At 39.6% G+C, this 17546-nt stretch overlaps 1 protein-coding gene across 2 annotated transcripts in view; it reads right to left on the reverse strand.

Moving 5' to 3' along the window:
• The window catches only part of EVI5 (ecotropic viral integration site 5), a 1102294-nt gene extending 1085014 nt beyond the window's left edge, over positions 1-17280 (reverse strand). For both annotated transcript variants that reach the window (XM_085602190.1, XM_085602187.1), the window contains exon 1: positions 17036-17280. The gene's annotated coding sequence lies outside the window, so the exon portion shown is untranslated. The remainder of the gene's footprint in view (positions 1-17035) is intronic.
• Between the last annotated feature and the right edge of the window lie 266 nt (positions 17281-17546).

Below are 17546 nucleotides of genomic sequence, written 5' to 3' on the forward strand. Positions count from 1 at the left end.
CTGAAGAGGGATAGTAGTAAGTATATTATACAAAACCTTTTAGTAAAATCAAAATGTTTTGGCTAATACCAACTTAAAAATACACAAATCGTCTGACGGACACAAAAAAAGCAGAGCACTGCATGGTCTGACCTCTATGCGATTTGCAAAATAACGATGACAAACAATTTATTATGCAAAAACAATCCAAAACGACTCCACAAATGCCCTTTTCATATCTCAGAAAAGGGAATTAAGCCAACAGTTAAAAACAAAGTGGTGGAGTGCTGGATACTGGTGTCAGAATAAATATGCTTATGTCATATGATGAAAGCACGCACTCTTGCTTGAGGGAGCTATTGTAGTCAACAAGGGGCTTGCAGCCCATCCATTGCTTAACATTTGTTGGCTTCATTGTCAGTCCTATATCCTGTGTTCTAATAGGGCAGTGTGTGCTGGCTTGACTTCCTCTTCTTTAGACTGGAGCATGGACTAAGCACTGGTTGATTCAGCCTGATTGCTGTCCTTCTGCTAGTTGTGCTGTGATTGAGGTACTACTTTTATTTTTAGGTCTCGCCTGATCCAGCGCATGCGCTGATCTAGCGAGACTTATTGAGAGGGCTCCAAAAAGTGCTACCAGGCCAGCCTAGAGGTACAGTGCATGTGCACGGGCGCAGGCTTGGCCGCGATTACTTTTGGTTTCACGGCCGCTTTGATGTTTGATCGTGATCGTGTTCACTTTCACTTTCGCGTCCGCTCTGCATAGCGAATAGGTCTCGCCTTTGGGACCTTATAAGTATTTAGTTATGCAACTGTTGCATGGCTAAACACTTATAAGGTCCCAAAGGCGAGACCTATTGGCTATGCCAATGCTTGTTTCTTCTTCTTGTCCTCCTTGAGGAATCTGTTCCCATTTGTAGCTATGTTTTACTATACAACAAGAAATGTTAATCAATAACAAATACAGGACAGGAATATTATTAGTTTGTCCTAATTAGAGAGAAATGTTGTGGATGCCTTTTAAAAACAAACTTGTCAGCAGTGTTAAACCAGATGGGATCTGAAGTGTACCATTTTATGCCACTGAGATTTAAGAAGCACTATAAAAAGCCACCACATGCTGCACCCAAGCTTGACAAACGTAAGTATCCAAAATTATTTCGACTCTTAGTCAGCCAGCTGTGACTGAATCAAGTGGCATCATATGAGGCTATGTATCCAAGACAGGTACCCCATGTGACAAACATGGCTATATGGAGTCAGTGTTCCCTGCCACCTTAAGCAGTACGCATATTGGTGACCATGGATGTTAAATCCCTAAACACATGTATAGGTCTTTAAGTAGGCATCAAATGCATGCAACAATTTCTGCATACCAGAACAGCTAATCTACTGCTGCATGATAGCAGGTTTCTAGAATGACAGAATTTGTTCTAACCAACTATTTTTTTTATGAAGACATCGTGTGCCAACAAATTACAGCATGCTTCTCCAACGCGTAACTCATGTGCTACTGGTAGCTCTCTAGCTACCTGCAACTCACTCTCCTATGTGCAGCTTACCCAAGTAAATTAGAAGCTTTTGCTTTGGTTGAGTTAATACATTTATACCAAAAATGAGAGTGCAGACAAAAATGTGTGTATTTTCAGAACTCGAGCTGATATTTGAAGAAAAATTGCTTCATTTCCAAAATATATTTAAAACTGCTATGTAAGTATTAACTCATGTGAAATGGGGGAGGTGATCTTATAACTAACACTATTTCCTTGGTGCAAGTGGCATTACTGTCATGACCATTATATATTATCCAAGTGGACAAATTTCAAACTGACAAACATTTACATTATTGTGGCTACCCTGCCTAATGAAGTGAGATGATTAGTACTTTTTAGCTTACTTATGGTGGCCACAAATGTAATCTTGTTTGATGCAGTCACTATTACACCACTAATAATTCTTAGTAGATCAGAATGATTTAATGAACATAAGTAACTCTTATTACAAAAAAGGGTAGTAGCCCCCTGAACTAGAGGGACTGTGACGGGTTCACAATTTGCCCCAGACTAAAATAAAATGATGTGAACATAGACCTTTCACTCAAATATAGTAACAACATCACCTTTCTGGACTCAGATCTATATAGCCCAAAAATGAATCTAGAGTACACTAAACAGAAAACCAACATCTATCAATAGATTTCACTTGCCACATCTTCCCATCCGAAATTCCAGATAAATAATATATCTTTTGGTGAGTTCCTTTGTGCACATAGATTGTGCAGCTCTGATTGGGACTAAAATGAAGAAGGCAGAAAAAAGCACCCAAACTCGTTTTTAACAATAATATGCACCAGTGTCAAAAATCACAGAATCGGTCTGGGAAAAAAATTAGATTCATTACTAATTTAACTCATGAGAACCAGCAAATCTTTAAGATTTATAATAGCCATTGCCTTCTCTAATATTTAGACAAAGATTAAGCTAAACATTTTACTGACAAACCAGTTATAATTCTCAGAAGGGGAACTACTTTTAAAACTTCTCTGTTCCTCCGTAATACTTTTAAATATTGTAAATCTCCAATCAGGAGTACAACTCTCATGGTCCTTAAAGGATTTGAAAACTGTAGTAACTGTATCTGCTGCTCCAGCGATTGGATAAGCAACACTCTTTTTGGGATGAACTGAAACACTAAGTATCCCATCAAAGCATTTTTAAATTCTAACATAACATACTGTGTTTACATTATCGTTTGTGTTCAGATGTATGTGGATTCAGACAAATGGGCTGTTAAATAACGTTGTAAGGAACACCTCAGAGAATTTAGGAAGTTAAAATGGAAAATGCCCATGTCTATACACATTTCTGACTGTAAATACGAAATTGATTATATTAAATTGGTAGCCATTTGTACCATCAAAAAGATAGACGAGAGAGCAACGCCTGAGAGATCAGGAAACTTTGGGATTTAGAAGTTAAAATCATATATCCAGAGGTTTAGCATAGATTCTAAATTCCATATATATTTTTTTTAATTAGCAAGATGTTCATTTTGTTTTAAATAATTTTATCGGTCTGAAACCATTAATATAGTAACAGTGATATATCTTGATTGTACCTGCTTATATCTCATTTCTCGTACAACAGAATTACAACAAATCCACTATACATTATATAACCTCTTAAGAAGATTGCAGCTGTGTTCAATCATAGTAAAGTACCACATCACCACAACACTAACATCACACGTACCCTATTCAGCCCTTATTATTTAGACTCCATCACCTTTTCCAAGTAGCAGCAGGCACTTGACCTTCAGGCTATTGTGCCATCTTCCAGGGTTCGTCACCCGCAAATCAACCCCTAATCATTTTTATTATTGGTCTAGAACATTAATTATTTTTGGGTACACACACCTAATCTTTCATTATATTCCTTTCTTTTGTTGTTGCTCTCAATGTCATTAGTTAGACTTGACCTTCTTTTCAGTAGTCCCATTAATTTGGATCACATTGGATTAGCATAAACATACATGCTCACTATTGAGGCACTATTAAGCAGCTAGAATATTTGGGACACTGTCTAGGATATAGCCTTCTTCTTTGGTCAAGATCACGTTCCATAGTGGCTCACAAGGTTCTCATCCATTCCTCCATGGTGTTAATCATTTTTTTTCCTCTTTCACCAATATATTTACCAGTTGCTTGTGAAACTAAAATGTTACCACAGTATCTTGATTTGGTTTTTAACCTGTTCTCCACTAATTTCATTTTCAAGTCATAAATATATACAATTGGTCGGTGTTCGATGAACTCAGATAACCTTAGATTAGCTTTAACACACAATTGATAAAGAGAGACCCCTCTTCTGCAAGAATTTTGGGACACTATTGATATCCGAGGTTTGAAGTTAGTCTAGACCGCCGTGTAAGTATGTGATGTGCAAATGTGAGTTAATATGGTGCTGTGGCAAAATCAATCCACTCTTTTGTCATTTGCTCACTTCCATCATTTCTAATTATATTTCCCCAGTATTTGTGTTCTTTTCAGGTATCCTCCAAGACACTATTTGTCACTCCTCCATATTGTGCAAATCTGTACCTTCATTAGTTCAGAAAATCACGCAGAGGTTCAACTGATGCCTACAGCATAAGAGACCTCTATCTCCACCTACCGGTGTCATCTGGCACCACATTCAGATTACCAATCTTATCTATTACATTTTCCACTTTATTAATATTTTTACAGAGTATAATGAATGGGTTGTGAATTGTTCTCCTGGATTCCCATAGCATTTAAACAGTTAATTGGTCACTTTAGGGTAAGCCCATTGAAATGTTCTCCGGTACAATAAATCTCACCATTTGTCACCTAGAAAACTGCCCCTGTCAACAGACATCATTTATTCAATCTGTCTAATATACTTCTTGATACACATTTAGATTTATCATCAAATTGCTTGGAGATTATTACAATTTTTCTGCTCTAAATTTTGTTTAACAGCACTATTACTCGTGTCTGGTATATGGATTACCCTGCTAAGCTGCACTATCCAAAAAATTGTTTCTTATAAGTTGTTTGGCTCCTTGATATTGTCCACTGATTCACAATTTAACTAACCTTCGTCATTGTCTACTAACCATTCTTTTATCCGCTTAAGCTTATCACATGTAGTAATTCCTATAACAAATCTCAACGCACTGCTGGCCCAGTACTGAAAAACATGTGGATACAATTAGAATATTTAAATCATGACTAGAATTAAACAATTTTGTGTACATATTAGATATGTATTAATGCTACAGTAAATTATATTACATGTGAAAAAAACTTAACTACAAGCCATACATACATTGTAATTAATGTATTTTCAAATGTGTTACTAACAATTGGAATTTTCATTTAATTTATATATGCTTTCTTTAATTTTTTGCATGTCTGTTCCTACCTTAATCTTAGCCATTACTAATAAATGTTTTGATTGGTCCATTTTTGTAATTATATATTTATGTACCAAAAAAATATTTTTCAAGAGACATTGAAAATGTAAAAGTCGTGAAACACATGTTGGGTTTAATAGCATTAGAGAATAAACTATTAAAAGTTATTTAATGCTACTCGGTCTTGGAGTCCTCCATAACAGACAAAACCGATTTCACACTTAGAGCCTTAGAATCAGTCTATAAAAAATAAACAAACTTTGATTAGGGCTCCGCTTTGAACCACTGAGGTCAAGTGGAACAAACCTGTAACTCTTTGGCAACAGGTAATGTCTAATTCAAGTCACACATGTTTGATTTCCTCTTAACATTTAGAAGTTGTTGGTTTTCATGCAGAAGGAACAGGTAGGAGTAAGGACATTATAGGAGTAGAAATCCATTCCAAGTAAGTCGAGCAAGCATTTGCTTCTAGGCCTACAGCTTTTGAAGCACTGCAAAGGATGCGCAAGCAAGAATCCAAAGAAGGATAAGCCTCATGACTCAATGGAATGAGGCAGAGTGCCACTGAGGAGTTGCAAATGATCGACCTCCTACCTGACAGCACCTGTGCAGCTTGGATATAGTGCACACGTATTGCGCTCTAGGAATACACTTGGCAGTCATATTTAACTTACTGTCCAGGAGCAATCCAGATTATCAAAATCAAACCCCATAAATCCCTTATTTGTCATTGTTCCATGGTGCCCCGGTCCTATTAGAATATCAGCATGGCATAGGTGCCTTATTCCACCCATTTGTGCACCCTCACCACAAAATAAATAGCATGTACAGAGTAGTTTAAAGTCAGCGAGCTTAATGATGGCAATTTTCAGTACTAGAAAAACCTAATATCACACACAGACTATACGAGAAGGAGGAGGTGGGTAAAATCGTGGCTTCCTGCAAAGTTATGTACTGGCAAGCTAAGAATCAAATCAGTACAGCAATAGGTAAGCAAAAGTCTGAATACTAAGTATATGGTGTTGTGACTGCCTGGCAGCCACAACCTCTCTGAAATTCAGCTATCAACGTCAGTTTCCTAGTCAATGATCAAAGCCTGGAATTGGAGTAAGCAGTTTTAAGTGAACAAACTTCACAGTGATCAACTTTTACAAAATGATAAGATTGTATACCACATAAAAGCAATTTGTTCCAAAAGGAGTTGCATAATGAAAGAAACGCAAAATATACTTGTAATGCACGAATACAGCCACTTTTTATGGAATACAATTGCAATGAACTCAGCCATCTGCAGTGCCTTGGAAACGGTATTGGAATAAAGCGTAAGAGAAAGGTAGCCTTGCTCAATTTGTATCCATTCACAATAAAGAAACCCTAATCGACATGTCACCTTTCAAGGGCATGTGCACTAGCCATAACATGGAAAGGACAGTCTCACTGTAGGAATGGCAGAGCAGGACGTGGGCCTCAGTTTTGCTGAATTCTGCTCCCATTGACAGTCACTAGCCTGGCAGGTTCAATCACATTGTTGGATTCTCCACCCGTAAAGCAAGGGGACTGTGCACTGCAGACCAAAAGACTGAGATGTAAAACATTTGTGTGAAATAATGTATCCTTCTGTCCAAGATATAATGGCAAGAGAAGGGATATGTGGCGATACAAATTAACATTAGACCCAAGGAAAAATGGGCATGTTGCTGTATCCAATAATAGAATACCAAAGAGAATGTACTCATTGGTTTCTTGAGCCTGCAGAAGCAGCAATTGAACACCCCCTAACAACCAACAATGATTTTCAAAAAGAGGATGGTAAGCAAGCAAGCAAGCAATACACTTTAGGAAGTTTTATACTATCAGTAGAAGTCTAGCAGTTACTTCACCAGCAAAGCGCAATATGAGGAAGAATCCCTCATCAGGAACACGCTTAGAACATTCTATTCTAAAAAATAATAATAATTAAATCAAATTGTCAGTAAATTCAAATCCCTGGCTTTTGAAACGTTTGTGATGGACACAGACTCCGGAACACAGGATTCCGGAATCCAACTCTTAACTAGCATTCGCCCACACTTACTTACCTGGAAAATCTATCAGCTACTCTGGCTAATGAGTAAAAACTGCAGACACCAAACACTTGATAAGCATTTCAAAGTCAAAGTCAAAGTCAAAGATAGCTTTATTCGATTTCATTAAAAACCATAAAAGCACAAAAGAAACAACAATCACATGTTAAAAAGAATGTACAAGTAAATCCAATTAATTACATCTTAATAAAACAGACTTATAAAATCAAGGGGTACTAGGAAATAGAAGATCTGCATCTGATTACATATTTCAGAAATTTAGATACAGCCTTAACAGTCATTTCATCTTCAAGCATAAGCAGTTTTACAAAGGCTGGTCTACACTGCCTTAGACCCCAAATTTTCAATAAAGGTATCAAATGTCTCTTTCTGCCCCACGCATAGAATTTACAGAACAAAAGACTATGAATAGATGATTGCTCAGAAATATCATCGCATGGACATTTGATTAAATGGGGAGACCAATTATTTGTTTCAGGGAATGTGATTAGCCTATAATAACAATCAGTTCTCAAACGGGCCAGTAACATTCTATCATAACAGGTATAATCAGGTGATAGATAAAACTGTAGACCAAAGCCCTGAAGGAGTAACTGATGGTGTGAAACAGATTTTTTCATGCTCTCTTAAGTCCACCGACTGTTTTCTAGGAAAGCAAGACATCGATCTTTAAAATCCTTTCTTGAAAACGTGGATAATAAACTTGGATTATTAAAATGATGTGGTAGGCCCATATTTGTTAGAAAAGCCTTAATGTATGCTAACCATGGGATGTTTTTACTTCTTTCGAGGTTAATACAATCAGATAGGACAGTTCTATTTAGAGTAGTAGCTAATGAGGTCCAGATCTTGTACCACAGTAACAAGGGGCTAATTCAGATCAAATCAGAAATATAAGTTATGTTCAATTCATTATGGCACACATACGTGGAAATAGACCTGGGGACTGCTAGCAAATACCGGAGGAAAATGTTTCCCTTACTTGAATTACCCGGCAGTCTGCGATACCCCAAAGGCCGGCCCCGTATGTAGCGAGTGAAACACATTTAGCTTTGTAGATGTCCATTAAGATACGGACCGGTCTACCTCCTAGTTTGTTTGCGAACTGTTTCAAGGCTCCAAGTGAGCGTGCGAAAGCTAGATTTCTAACGTTGACTGCTGGTGTCCAAGAACCCCTGTAGTTAAATAAAATCCCTAGATAAGAAAATGAATCTATTAGTTCTATCTTAGACTGGTTTAAAAAGGTATTACATGGAACTTTGGACGCTGATGAACAACTCATGGTAAAAGTTTTTCCAGTATTAATTTTTAGGCCCCTGGATGACATGAAAGTTGAAAAGCTAATTAACGCTTTTTGGAGCCCTAATTGAGTTCTGGCCATGATAACCGCATCATCAGCGTATAATAAAATAGGAACGGCCTCGCCGTTTATCTGGGGATAATCTACTTTCGTCTTCAATAAAAACTCAGCCACACCGTTTATATACAAGTTAAAAAGAAAGGGAGCCAGGATGCAACCCTGGCGTACACCTTTCATGATAGGAAATTTGTTTGTGCATTCACCATTTTTACCAAAACGGACCTTAGCTCCTGCTCCACGATATAATTCTTTGATAAAATTCAGAATGTTCATATCAATGCCTAATGAGATTAAAGTGTCCCAGAAAAGTTCATGGCTTAAACAGTCAAAGGCTGAAGTTAAGTCGACAAAGGTCATAAAAAGGTTGCCCTTCTTAGCTATCGTATATTTTGCAGTTATAATAGCTAGATTAAGTCCTTGTTCGACTGTACCTAGTCCTTCTTTAAAACCGTATTGAAATTTAGAAAGGATGTCACTGTCTTTGGCCCATACCTGTAATCTATTTAGGATAAGTCTTCCGGCTACTTTCATCAACGAATCCAGCAGCGAGATAGGCCTATAACATTTTGGATCATTGCGGTCACCTTTTTTAAAAATGGGGACTATTATTGCTTCCTGCCAAGTCAAGGGGAAACCCTTTTTATTATAGCTGTTTAATAAGTTGGTCAGGAGCGGGGCCCAAAAAGAGATGTTTTCCTTGAATAGATCTATGGGAATCCCATCCGGGCCCGGAGCTTTGTTATTTGAACTTTCAGTTAGGGCTAACTCCATTTCTGTTACAGAAAACGAAATATCCAGAGGGAAACCCGTAGTTAAGGTGGACAGGCTATTTTTCAATGTACTTTGTGTAGGAGTTAATAGACTACACAGGTTATCCTTCTTATACAGTTCAGTGTAGTGATCGACCCAGGCAGATTGTTCAATTGCCAGGTCTATCACATCAGTTTTTCCATCTATAAAAAAAGGAGCATTAACTGCTTTCCAGAATGCAGTATTGTCTCTCAAACAGGACGCCTTTATTAGGGCAGTCCAGGCATTCTCCTTAATCTCTTGTTTTCGCTTTCGTATAGAAAGTTTATAAACTAATCTGGCTGCTCTAATATCTAAGTAGTTCTTAGGCGTGGTTTTTAAGCACTGTTTTATATTTGCATGGGCTTTGCTGCATTCAGAGTTAAACCAGCCCTCGAGCTTTTTTCCTCGTCCTTCACTGGGCGTTCCAGTCAAATTGTTAGATATTTGCAGCGCAATCGAATGGAAAGCTTTAATGACCAAGTTGGGATCTGGAGAATCTGCCAAACAGATCATGATGTTAGAATATTGGTTGGAAATTAGGCTATGCAAGAAGTTGACTGAATCAACCATTTTCCATTTAATTGCGTAACCATTTTTTCTCGCCATTTGAATAGAATGACCATAGAGATTTTCCACTGTGTTTGGTAGTTTTCCGTTCCTCAGTCCAATGTCAAAGAATAAACTGATGGGAAAATGATCACTCATAGCAACATCCTCTGTATTAAACATGAGGATATTGTGACGATAGCTGTTAGTGATTAGTATGAAGTCTATCGTGGAGTGTAGTCCGTGCCCAAAGAAGGTGGGTTGAAAACTGATTTGTGGGTTACAAAGCTCGTTTGCATAACCCAAATTCCAATCATGAATTAAAACATTTAGTGAGTTACCTAACGCTGAGTGCTCGAAATGGGTGCAACTTTCGCCCAAAGGATTTAACAGACCGCATGTATCCTTACTGCTATGTGGGCATAAGTGGCAGTTAAAATCACCGGAAAAAATAATACACGTATCTTTATGGTCTCTGTCTGTACCACAATAGATCAAATTATTTATATCCTCGAGTGCATGCTTGTGGTCTCCCTTGGGAATATTGTTATATAAATTCACCAAGATAATTTGTCGATTGCCTCCAATGACGAGGGAAAAAATCTGGTAAAAAACGTGACCGCCATTTGTCAAGAGCTTTATTGTCATGGTTACCGTATTAGAGATATACGTACAGAGTCCTCCCGAGGGTCTGCCCCTCCTGGACTGTACAGCAGGGGTAGTAAATGGGCGGTACCCATCAAGAAGGATCTCTTTAGTTTCCCATGACTCTTGCAAGCAGATAATATCATACTTGTCGATAAAGGACGTGGGCCTCAGTTTTGCTGAATTCTGCTCCCATTGACAGTCACTAGCCTGGCAGGTTCAATCACATTGTTGGATTCTCCACCCGTAAAGCAAGGGGACTGTGCACTGCAGACCAAAAGACTGAGATGTAAAACATTTGTGTGAAATAATGTATCCTTCTGTCCAAGATATAATGGCAAGAGAAGGGATATGTGGCGATACAAATTAACATTAGACCCAAGGAAAAATGGGCATGTTGCTGTATCCAATAATAGAATACCAAAGAGAATGTACTCATTGGTTTCTTGAGCCTGCAGAAGCAGCAATTGAACACCCCCTAACAACCAACAATGATTTTCAAAAAGAGGATGGTAAGCAAGCAAGCAAGCAATACACTTTAGGAAGTTTTATACTATCAGTAGAAGTCTAGCAGTTACTTCACCAGCAAAGCGCAATATGAGGAAGAATCCCTCATCAGGAACACGCTTAGAACATTCTATTCTAAAAAATAATAATAATTAAATCAAATTGTCAGTAAATTCAAATCCCTGGCTTTTGAAACGTTTGTGATGGACACAGACTCCGGAACACAGGATTCCGGAATCCAACTCTTAACTCTTAACTAGCATTCGCCCACACTTACTTACCTGGAAAATCTATCAGCTACTCTGGCTAATGAGTAAAAACTGCAGACACCAAACACTTGATAAGCATTTCAAACTGGACTGAAGTCACCCCCAACACAGACAACTTCAAAATAACAAGCATTGGTAAAAAAAAAAAGCAAAAGTTGGTCTGGCGTTGGCTGCTAGTCTTTTTTGCTTTTTCGAAGTTTTGGGAGGGTTTTTGGATACTTTTATTGTTGGATGAGCTGCCAAGTCCTCGACAATGATTGGAAAAAAAACCCACACAAAAAAACTGGCTAAAAGCAAAAAAATGTTTTGGTCTCAAAAAGCACACATTGCCATAGTTGTCCCTAGCATAGAGAGAAACAGTAAGTTTAGATGTGCTTCTTGTGAAAAACCAAAATGCCATCAGTCACAGTGGATGAAGTGGGCTAACAGACTTCCCGATGCTGTATTGGGTGTAAGAAAAACGTGAACAATTTTCAATGTGCTCTGGGTAGGTGAGAAGCCAATCCAAAACACTGTACAACTGGATGGTAATGGTACCACCCACCAATGGCAAATTGACTTTGAGACATGTTTATACATGCTTCGTCATAGAAGTGTGTTGCAGGTTAATTAACATGCAAAATGTGTGTGAATACTGACAAACACCCCGGTTTGTGGGGCTAACTTCAAAGACAACATCTTTCTTGCATAACACTAATCTTAATACTGTGCACAATCTGCTGTTGTAAAGGATCTGTGAAACAGTATCTTGACATTTACACTATTGAGCAAACAACTTTGAATGGAAGGATAAAGAGCATACTACAAATATTGCGACAGGGGCACAAGAGACTTTTCCGGCAGCTTTTTGTGCCATTGGGACCCGTAGTAAAGGACTACAGATGCTTGTAAAACCCTTTCTGTAACATGGATCACACCAGAGCACATTTAGATTCCATGGGACAAGCCTCTATGCAAATTAGGGAATCATTTGCCTTTCTTATTGTGCCATATTGTGGGTGTCGAGGCTAAGAGGCCATCAGGCACTGCATCAACTGTGTGGTATAGAGGTGGCAAACAATCACTGCATCCACTGGTTGCCTTTTTGAGGAGGATGAATGGGTCCCATTGACCTGCAAGGCATTCCCTAAAGGAGGATGCAGCCAATCACTGCACTCTTCTGTTTGTGAATCTCAGCTCTCTTCTGAAACAGAGGCTAGGTCACCACCTTTACTAAAATGCAGACTGGCAAGTGGGTTAGGGCACTGTAATTTTAATGCGGCCAGACCCCGGCCTACTAAAAATACAGCTCTACAGACATGCAGCAATGAAAAAAAAATACCACCATACTGAGATCCTTTCCAAAATGATAGGTCTATAATGAAAAGGTGATTAGGGTGAGCAATTTGATACCTCACTCAGTCAACAAGGGATTGTCAATACCTCCAGACTAAAACAAACATTTCTCATAATTACTTTGAGCTGCTAGGGTTTCCTTGTGAAATCACAAACCTTCTGGAAATTATCAGAAATTGTGTGAAACGAGTAGCCGAAACACTCCTCCATATGCCTGGATATGCAGGTCTGTAAGGATGCATGTGAATCTGAATAGTGCAAATCAAGCAACAAAGCATTGGAGCAATGGACAAAGCAGGGGAACATTTGAGAGGTTACCTTCAAAGGCAAACCTCTCCAGTCCCTTCTCAAACATTACTCTGCTTTGTCCAGTGCTACAATGCTTTGTTGGTTGATTTGCACTATTCTGATCCACAAACATCCTTTCAGACATATATATTCAGAGACGTGGATGAATTGGATTCATGAGGGGAGGCAAGGGCGGGTGGGGATGAACTGCTATGCCTAGAAAGCGTAGAGGTGTGGGGTAAATTTCTACAGGGTAATTAACTGGGGTTGCACAGAGATGGAATGCTATTTGAAGAATGTCCTCTTCAGTACTTTCCTTGAGTGAAGGTTCGAAGGAACCAAGCAGATTTCTTTTTGGATTACATTATATGTGGTGGGGGGGCGCGGGGGATGGAGAGTCTAGCATCTTGGGGTGGGGGGGGAGGGGGTGGAGAAAGAGTCTAGCATCTTGATTTAAACCTTACCAGACAGCACAGCTGTCTGTTTTACAAAGAATTTAGTTATTATCTTCTATTTGCCGTGCATTTAAAAACAGAGGTCAAATGTGAGGCTCTGTCTTCTGAGGGAGCTTGGTGTTTACTTTCTCTGACTTCAGAGTCAGAGGATTTATTTCACAATCTGAAGAGTGTGAAATTTAAAGCTTTTTCTAGCACACAACAAAATTTAAATATCTGTAAATGAACTGTACAAATATTTCTGAATATATCAGAATTAAAGAAGCACAAATGAAGTACATTATTTCTAATTCTGAACTGTAGTGGAAACAAATACTTTAATATGATCAAACCAAATCATTACATTAGTTGACGCCCCACACATTGTTGGTGAGTTCTATAGTTTTATCAGTGAAACTGTATGTGTGTTCAAAACGTAATGGTGATTTCAACTGAAAGAGTGTTGTCTATAATGGCAGTGCGCTACCATACCATGCATACTCCAGCCCCTCTATGCCACGCCACTCCACTCTATGCCATCCCACTCTAAACAGCACTTCTCACTACCACGCTCTACTACAACCTATGCCACTCTACAACACTATATGACACTCCACGCTACGTCACTTTAAGACACTCCACAATACGCTACTCCACTGTATGACACTTTACTCCACTCTTTGCTACACCACCCCACACCCCTCCCATCTAACACACTCTACTCATCTCCACTCTATGCCACTCTATGACGGTCTACTCTACGACACTACTCCACAACACTGCTCCACAACACTCTATGCCTCCCCACTCTACAAAACTTTATGCCCCTTCACTCTAAGCCCCTCCACAACAGTCAAACACACCACTAACTTTTAGCCAAGCTGAACAGTAGCCATGGCGGTGTACAATATGGCTAAAACAAATTGGCAAAGCCAACAGATCTTGCATAGGCGAGAGCAATTGGCTTTGCCGATGCTTGTTTGCATCTCCTGTTCTTTAGTCTGCCAATACTGTGGTAATAGCACGTAATACTGGACCAGCCATTACCACAAAATGTCCCAGACATGATCTACAACAGGGTACAGGTCTATAAATTCATCTTCCAAACATGGGTGCATGAAACGGATATGAATGACATTTGTTAAAGGTACTTTAACTTGTGCACTTTATTCCTTTTAATAATTCATGTTTTTCACATTTCAATAACCTTTTGTTGTGCTATAAGCAGGGTGACATGACTAGATAAATAAAATCGCCATCGGCTGTCTGCAAGACGCCTCCTAGGACATGACCCAATCCTCATGTAAAAAACACCCCCCCCCCCCCCCAATCAATCAGTTTTAATACCATCCACATTCTCCGTTCCTAGCTACCCGAATCTGATAAACGAACTTCCCGCATGAAAAGATATTTCAGGCCGCTATCTTCCATGCCTTATAAATTCACTTCATTTATTTTACTCATTAAATATGCCAGGCCCTCTCTCAGCAGAGTAAGTGGGGTTCAGAGTCTAACACAGGTACAGACATGGAGCCGCAGCAAGATCAGGAGACAGTGGATTTAACCTCCTTAACAACTCAGAGAGTATTCCTGCACAAGTGCCTACGCCGGGGAACTGATGGAAGTTAGCTCCCAAACATGAAAGGGTAGCTCATAGCTCAATGGAATACCCCATATGTCCCAGAAATCAGCATGCAACATGTCAACCACATATTCCAATAACTGGAATGCCTCAGCCATTCATCCTTGTCAGGTCGATACAGGGAGTACTACTGGATGTAGTCAAAGGAGTGGGGGTTCCAGAGGAAGAAGGCAGCAAACACCAGATAGGAACAAGGTACTAGATTGAATTACCGACGCTAACACGGCCTACTTTAGGAAGAATTCATTTCTAGCTCATGAAGTCCCAATTCATCCCATCAAACACACATATACACATTGTAACTCCAGTTGTTTATGTACGTAATGGAACATAAGTTATACAAATAAATTAAATAAAGTAAATGTAAGAATAAATGGGTAGCATATGTTGCACCTGGCAAATCCATTTTGAATTCAAAAACGTGGTACAGGCTTTCAGCGAAATGTCTTGCTTTTATTTGCAACTAAACGGGATTCCCCCAAGCTTTCTTTTAGCAAACAATTCAAGAGAGGCCTGCAGCTGGGACAATGGTTTAAGCCTAAGGGCCGCCCCTCCCCCAGCACTTAAATCACAGCTAACACTGCCTTCCTCCTGAAATCCCCAGTGACAGTCAAACTGGAAGACTAAGCACCCTTTATCAGATGTCCTGCCTCAATCCTTCCCTTGATTTAATTTTAAGCACCCTAAGGCCATATACAGTACTTACAAACATTGCAGTATATTTCCCGCATTTCTGAGACATTACAACAATTGCACCCTTCACCATTTGTATTCGGCAAATGCAATTATTTTTTAGGTGAATACATCGGGTATTGTGTTATATGTTATACGACCTCCAGTTCACCTTAGAGGAAATCCTGTTCTTGCCCTTTGGTTTAACCTCTCGTTTCAAAGTGTTTAGTGCGAAGAGACATCCTGGTTATGATTTACGCACTCTAGTAAGTTTTGGATGGCATGAGGTACTATAAAACAAGCTTAAAGGACATCATTAAATCGCACAGACATGTGGCACTATGTCACTGAACTATGTTAGTGAGAGGAAAACCTCACATCCACGTCACACTTTTTTCAATGTTTACAAATCTCAACCTGAAACGGAATTAAACTGATTATTCTGCGGCACATACAATGTAAACCGACTGCAGAAATGCTATCCCAAACAACAGGAAGACGCTAGGAGAACGCTCGTTGCCTACACCAAGCACTGTAGTTTTAAACATTCGGTATTCTGTGTAAACTGTAATTTATACAAGCATCCGCAATTAAATTTCGTAAGCGATTGACTAGCCGCATCCAGTGTAAAATAAGTGATCGCACTAATGAGTAGAGTTTATGGCTATTTCTACAGTAAGCAATTACACTGCAAAATAGAAGGTATTCGTGCTACACATCTCTATACACAAAAAAATAAAGAGACCTGTGAAAATATTTTGAGAGCAAACTGAAACCTCATTGAGAGTACTGCGTGTCAAACAAAACTAATCGGTGTACTAGGTAAACAATTCACTCTCCACCCCCAACAAGTCTCTATGATAATAATAATTTCCACTGTTATATTGTTCAGGTTGTTTCTCAAAAACCAATGGTTACGGCCTTTTTTTTTTATTACACAATTTGTCCAAGTCATAAAGTATCTCTCACTGCGACCAATGAGGATATTATGGGGCAAGCGTGCCGTTACAAGGGGATCCATTTAATAAATATCAATGCTCTGTTACCGAATGATGTAATTTTGTTGCTATCAGGGGTTGTCATAATCAGCATCAAGGAAATAATTTGCCAGGGAGGGGGATTCCTGCTAAAGTTTTGTCAGACGAGAGGAAGATTACTCTTTCGCTGTAATAAAAGTAGCAGCATGAATTCGAGAGGGAGGTCCTCTAATCGCATCGAACTGGTAGGGCTCGTGCTGTCCATCTCCTGGAGAGGATTTGGTCAGCCACAGTCTGGTCCTTCCTCAGCACACCCACTGTTCCCTTCCCAGGCTGGGGTTGCACAGCTCAGCCTCTCAGCAGGAAGTTTGTGTGCTAATGAGGGAAGCGGAGAGGCTGGAGAGGGATTCCAATGCAACCTTCTTTGTCATCCTCCCAGTGGCCCCTCAATAGCTTGCAGCTCCATAGGGTTCAGAGCCCACTCTGACCTCCCTACCCATAAGTGGGAGACCGCATCAGCTTCACCCAAGCAGTGTCTAAACCCCAAGTAAAGCAGGGAGCGCTTACCTTGGAGATGTGTCAGGCAGATTCTAGGGGATCAAACCTAAACTCCCATCCGAGTCCAGGCGAAGCCGCGTACCGGGCGAGTGGAAGACGTGTGACAGCGAGCTCCAGTTGCCGGTTCTAGGCTCGCTTGTCCCGGTAGCAGCAGACGTACACAGCACTGCTTTCCTCGGCCTAAACACTGGTACTGAATCCAGCTGCTGCTACAGTCAGATGGGCGACGTCAGACGAGAGAGCGTGGTGCGCATGAGCGCGGACCTTAAAGGCGCATAAACGGCTGCGGGAAGACTTGGCAGCCATGTTTAGTGTCTCTGGTTGTTCTTATCCAGTTTCTGCCCTTTGCCCTACTCTATTATAATTCCCGTATTATTGCTGATTGGAAATATAATCTTGCCGTTTTCATGTCTCAATATGATGTTGTGATGATGACCTTTATTTTAAAAGGCATTTGTTAAGTCTTTGCTTTGACAAATTCTTTTTCAGGCTGAAATTGACAACAGTGGATTTCCTGATT

Source organism: Triturus cristatus, chromosome 4_2 (assembly GCF_964204655.1).
Source record: "Triturus cristatus chromosome 4_2, aTriCri1.1, whole genome shotgun sequence".
Classification (NCBI taxonomy): domain Eukaryota; kingdom Metazoa; phylum Chordata; class Amphibia; order Caudata; family Salamandridae; genus Triturus; species Triturus cristatus.